This window comes from Myotis daubentonii, chromosome 10, assembly GCF_963259705.1.
Source record: "Myotis daubentonii chromosome 10, mMyoDau2.1, whole genome shotgun sequence".
Lineage (NCBI taxonomy): Eukaryota > Metazoa > Chordata > Mammalia > Chiroptera > Vespertilionidae > Myotis > Myotis daubentonii.
Window position 1 is genome coordinate 22,287,945 of NC_081849.1, and position 5,864 is coordinate 22,293,808.

The following is a 5,864-nucleotide window of genomic DNA, read 5'->3' on the forward strand; positions in this document are numbered from 1 at the left end:
GGTCACCACAACATAAGGAACTGTATTAAAGAGTCGTGGCATTAGGAAGGTTGAGAACCACTGATTTAGACCCTTTCAAGAGGAATGGTATTGAGTAACGGTATTAACCAACCTGGTTCGGTGTTACTAAGGGGAAAATCTCCATTCATGCCGAGAGCTTCTCCAATTCCTTCCCAAACACCGGAGATTGAACAGGCTGAACTCTGCCAAGAATGACCCCCGCCAGGGCAAAGCAAAGCCCAGCAGTGGACCTTCCTGATGTCCCGTCCTCCTTGCCACGTCTGGGGGCGGCCATCGGCTCAGCTCCGTGGCCTTACTGAACTGCAGCACTCACCTCCAGCTCTCCTGTCCTTCACCATGAGCTAGAGCTCTCGTGGCCTGGGAGGAACAGAAGCCAGCACCTGCCCTGGCCCCTGACGGGAGAGAGAGAGACTTGCAGCCGGGACTTGAGCAGCAGGACCAGCTCCACTTACAGGTGGTCTGGAGCCAGGGGCATTGGCCAGGCTGAGTCCAACTCAATGAGCTCCGGACAGTCGCCATAGTGCTTTGGATCCTACTCTCCAGGCCCCCCGCCCCAAGTGACTACAAACTCCTTCAGCACTTTTCTCTACTCCCTTCCCCTGGGATCATGCTGAGCACACAAGGGTGCTCAGGTAGAAGTCACTTTGTGTCCCCGTGTCACCTCTGGTTAAAGTCATGTTCTGGGATGCCCTGCTTTGTACCTACAAGAGAGCAGGCTTTGCAGTCAGGCGACATTAGGGGTGAGTTTACAATCTAACCTTATCAAGGAGCTGGTTCCCAAGGGACCTTTCGATGGAGATTAATGATAACAAACTCAGCAAAGAGCTGAGCCCGAGAAAAGGACTCAGGTGAGGAAAATTCTCTTGCTGATTCAAAAAAGGGCAGTCACAAGTTTGGAACATCCTGGAAACATTACATCTCCCTATAATTATTTTCTCTTTCTCTCTACAGACTACAAGGAAGCAGGGCTAAGACAAAGAAACCAAAGACAAACTAAGACAAAGAGACTTCCTCTGAGAAGCTGTAAGGAATCAGGAGGGGGGTCCTTAATTAAACATCAGTGATGGGGCTGGAGAAGCGCCGGAGAGCCGGACCCTGACACATCCGGCCAGATGTGGAGCGCGCCTGAGAAGCTCGAAAGCTTCAGAGTCCGTTAATTCTCCCCAAGCCCAAGGAGGACGAGACAAATAAGGACAACGGCACTAGTAATGGAGACACAGGTTTATGCCCAAGTTCTTGCATTTCTTTGGATCTAACTCCAACTACATATCCTACTTTAAATTAATATTTTTAATCCTTTGTTCTTGGTTATTTGAATGAAAAGCTCTATTTTGATTTATTTATTTAACACCAATGCCACCGGAAAAGCACGCGTCAGTGATGAATGCCATTGGGGAACCAAGCGATTCAAGCCCAGCTAAGCATCTGGTGGCAGTTTGTTCTGAGCACAGGCAAGGAGTCTCAGAGGAACCATGTGTGTGGGGTGGTAGTGATGGGAACCTATACAGTTCTTGTAACTGTCATAATGCTTGATCAATACTTAGTCATAAAGCCTACCCTGGAAGGACAAGGTTTAAAAGCCCGGAAAATATCAAGAGCCAATATCCTAACGATGAGTGACTAACTGAGAGGGGGATCCGGCTCGATGTTTCCCTGGGGGAGGTGCTGCTGGGCCTTAGACAAAAATGTAAGTAAAAGGTTGAGGCAGTGCCAGGGGGAGGCCCAGCATGTCTGCCCCACCCTGCTCCCTGGCTGCATTTGTTTCGATGGAAGGGATGAAAGGAATGTTCCCAAAATCCTCACACAAAGCACTTCAAATTCTGCAATCGCACAGGCAGAGGCATTCTGGGTTGTGTGAAGTCAGAGCCCTTGGGGGTTCCAAGAGCCCAAGGGAGGTTCTTGGGGTTCTGCGATGTCCTGGGGCCACTCCTTGCTCAGAGATGTAGAAAGGGAAACACTGGGATCCCAACAGAGAGGTGGCCAAGTGCCTTGTGGCAGAAACACCTGCTTCTCACCAAATACCCCTGCACGTACCCACATGTCCAGGCCCCTTATTGTTACCAGGGAGACCTCAGTTGTTATCTTCTTGAGGGAAGGGTTTCGGGCAAGAGACAAAGCACAGCAAAGCAGGAAGTTATTGTCCGCAGCAAAAGCACACTCAGCTGGGACATTAAGTAAAGCCGGGGACCGTGGAACAAGGAAGGGCTCAGCAGAGAAGAAGCAACAGGAGAGCCTAGGCTGGCTGGTCTGGCTCACTGAGAAGTCAGAGGGGGAAGTGGGGCAGGGCCTTCGCCCTGGCTGGTGTGGCTTAGTTGGTTGGAGCATCATCCCGTGCACCAAAAGGTTGTGGGTTCGATCCCCAGGGGGCGTGTATGAGAAGCAACTGATCGATGTTTCTCTCTCACATTGATGTTTCTCTCTCTCCTTCTCCCTTCCTCTTTCTAAAAATAAATTTAAAGGGGGGGGGGCGTTCTTGGAGACATGTTCAGGGTAGCCCAGAACTCCCTTGGCTACAAGTCTCCGGAGGAGCCTGAGAGCTTAGGAGACGCATGCCTGTGTGGGAAGAAGAGGGGGAAAGGGAAAGGCTCAGGCGTGCTCCCCAGAGAGAGAGCACACGCTGTGTTCTTTGTCCTGAGGGTTTTTATTTCTTTCTTTCAGGCCGCAATCTTAGGGGAGGGTTCAGGGGACAGTTTCAGCAGAACATGCATCCGTTTTCCAGGTGTGGTCTTTCAGGGTTGTGGCCTCCACGGACTGGCTGGCATCAGGCAGGGTGTCCTCAGTCAATGCAGCTGGTCCTGAGGAACTCATGGGCTGCTTTTCTGGCCCTGGAGCTGAAATACACCAAGGGCTATATGTTATCTTTAGGGAGGAAAAGTCAGGGGGTCTACACCGAATGACCAGCCATATGCTAGGAAGGGAAGGTTACCCTATGGCAAGGCCCTTGTTTTCCTAGTGTTGCCCGTTGCTTTCCCCCCTAGTGACCTTTTATATGTATTAGTGATTTCAGGGAGAGAGGAAGGGAGAGGGAGAGAGGAATAGAAACATCGATGAGAGAGAAACATCAGCATTGATTGGTAGGCTGCCTCCTGCACCCCACACTGGGAATAGAGCCCGAAAGCCAGGCATGTTCCCTGCCTGGGAATCAAACCAGTGACCTCTCCACGCATGGGTTGACGCTCAACCACCGGGCCCTGGTGACCTTCCGTACCTGGCCCATGGTCCTTGCTCTGCTTGTGTCTGTCTAACTGCCTCTCACATGATCAATCAGGGGCCATGTGGCCGCCAGCAGAAGCGACGGGTGTTGCTTCTGGGCTAAAGCATGAAAGAGCTGGCCGCCGACATGCCCAGACTAGAGGCCATAGAACCCCTTCCAGTTACTCCTGTGGGCCCTGAGGATGTCACTGATCTTCCCTGGGTATCATTTTCCTCATGTGGAAACGCAAAGTTAGATAAGTTGACAATTTTGCTCTGCCATTCCCTAGTTTTGTATTTTTTCAAATTTCAGCCTAATACTGACTCAGAGGTTACCAGTTACCACTACTAGGGTCCGTCTCTCCCTATCTATGTACCTATCTGCTTCTCCCTCTACTCACCTATCTACCCACTGATCCACTCATCCTCCCAATGGCCCCTGTTTCACTGCGAAGGGAGCTGAGACTGCTGGAATACTGCTGGGATTCAGCAGTTTGCCTCTTCCTCCCTGCATCCTGAAAGGCCCGAAAGGAGCCCAGCTGTCCTTTGCTGTGATGGTTGATTTTAGGTGTCCCCTGGGCGGGGCCACGGTGCCCAGATAGTTGATTAAATCCTATTCTAGGTGTTTCTGTGAAGGTGTTTTGGAGGATGTTAACAATGAAACCAGTGGGCTCTGAGAAAAATAGATTGCCCTCCATAACGTGGGTGGGCCTCGTCTGATCAGCTGAAAGCATACATAGAGAAATAGGAGAGAATTCTCCAAGAGAGGGGATCCCTGGGCCCGAGTGTGGAGAGGGGATGGAAAACAAATCTGTTATCGGTTTCTCTTTCTAGTGGGGGAGACAGATACCGAAGCCAGGATTCTAATAGGGTGTGGTGAGTGCTATAACAGAGGCATGAGACCGGGAGAGGGACGCCTTCCTCATCCCAGAGGGTGGAGGAGAGCTCCCTGCAGGAGGTGACATCCCTGAAGGATGAGCAGAATGTCGCCAGATACAGAAGAGGCGGAAGGTGTTCCAGGCAAAGGGACCCACAGGTGCAAAGGCACAAGGGTATGAGAGAGTCTACACGGCTTGAGCTGTGGCTCACAACCACCAGCAGGCAAGTTTGGAGCCAGGATAATGAGGAATAGTGGACACGGGTACAGCCCAGCAGCCGTCGCCAACCTTTCTGACCTCACGGACCAGCAGTGGCCCGCGGACCACCCGTTGGCGACCGCTGGCCCAGAGGATCAGGGGAGCAGGTGTAGCCTGCTCCCTGGTTCTGTGAGGACCAGACCCTGCCAACACCTTATCCCATTAGCAGTGTACCCCCCGTCTCTGCTGACACTGCCCAGGACCAAGAAATTGCAAGACTTGTCCCCAGCCACAGCCACGAACACTTCTCCCCTCTGTACCACCTGCAAAAACATGCACAGACGTGCGACACTCAGTCACATATACACAGGCAAACATGCTCAGACACACACACACACACACACACACACACACACACACACGTGCAGAAATGGAGGGTCCTGCCCTGAAAATGCAAGGCCCTGCTCAGAATTTGTAAACACGAAACTAGTGCTGTCCTAGCACCTGTCTCAGAACTGCCCCTCCCTCCACATCTGCACCCCGTCACCCCCAGAGTGGCCCCTCAGCCGTCAGCTTCCGGGAGGGCTCTGCCTGGTCATTTGGGAAGAGTAAGCAGCACTGTGCTGTGCTTTGCAAACCTCCCCCGGCTCCCCCAATTCTTCTTTTTCTGGAGAACACTTAGCAGGAAAGGCTAATTTATGAAGTCCCTGAAGATTTGAACTTTCCGCAGAATTGGCTGCTGCTTCCAGTGGGTTAGAGTCTAATTGGAGTGGAGCAGAAGCCAGGAGCTGTGCTGGGGAGGGGGAGGGAGGGCAGAAGCCACGCTGGGCCAGGGTCCCCAAGCCCCTCCTCTCCAGCAGGGAGCGGAGAAACACCCAGAGCGTGTGTGCGTGTGCGTGCGTGCGTGTGTGTGTGTGTGTGTGTGTGTGTGTGTGTGTAACACTGGGCACCGATGAGTCCAGGAAGGCAGAGGGGTCAGGATCTGTGGTTCCAGTGACCACCATCATTGCTAACATCCTAGCAAATCCACCAGCTCCCCAAACCCTGGAGGATCTTAAAGGAGCACCGTCTACCCTGTTCTTTCCAAGGTCACAAGATCAAATGCAGCCTATGTCTACTCCACTCCTTAGATTTTCTCAGGACAAGGGCCCACCTGGGCACATCAGTTAGTGTCGTCCCCAAACACCAAGGTTGCGGGTTCGATCCCTGGTCAGGACACACACAAGAATCAACCAACGAATGCATAACTAAGTGGAACAACAAACCAATGTTTCTCTCCCCACCCCTTCATCTCTCTCTAAAATCAATAAATATATTTTTTTACAAGAGGCTTAATTCTCCTGGAGAGACCTCCCCGCCCCCACTCCCTTGTCTTAGAGCACTTACTTCAGAAAACTTGCCATTGGAAGTGTTTCTCTGTCAGTTTGAAATGTATGTAAATCTTTTCCAAAGCGGAACAAGCCTCTTGCCGGCTTTATGACCCAGGCAGGACCCAGAGCCATGTCTTCGAAGTGTAATCATCCAGGCAGACAGTGCCCTTCGCCCTTCGCCCTTCGCCCTTCGCCCGGCTTCCGC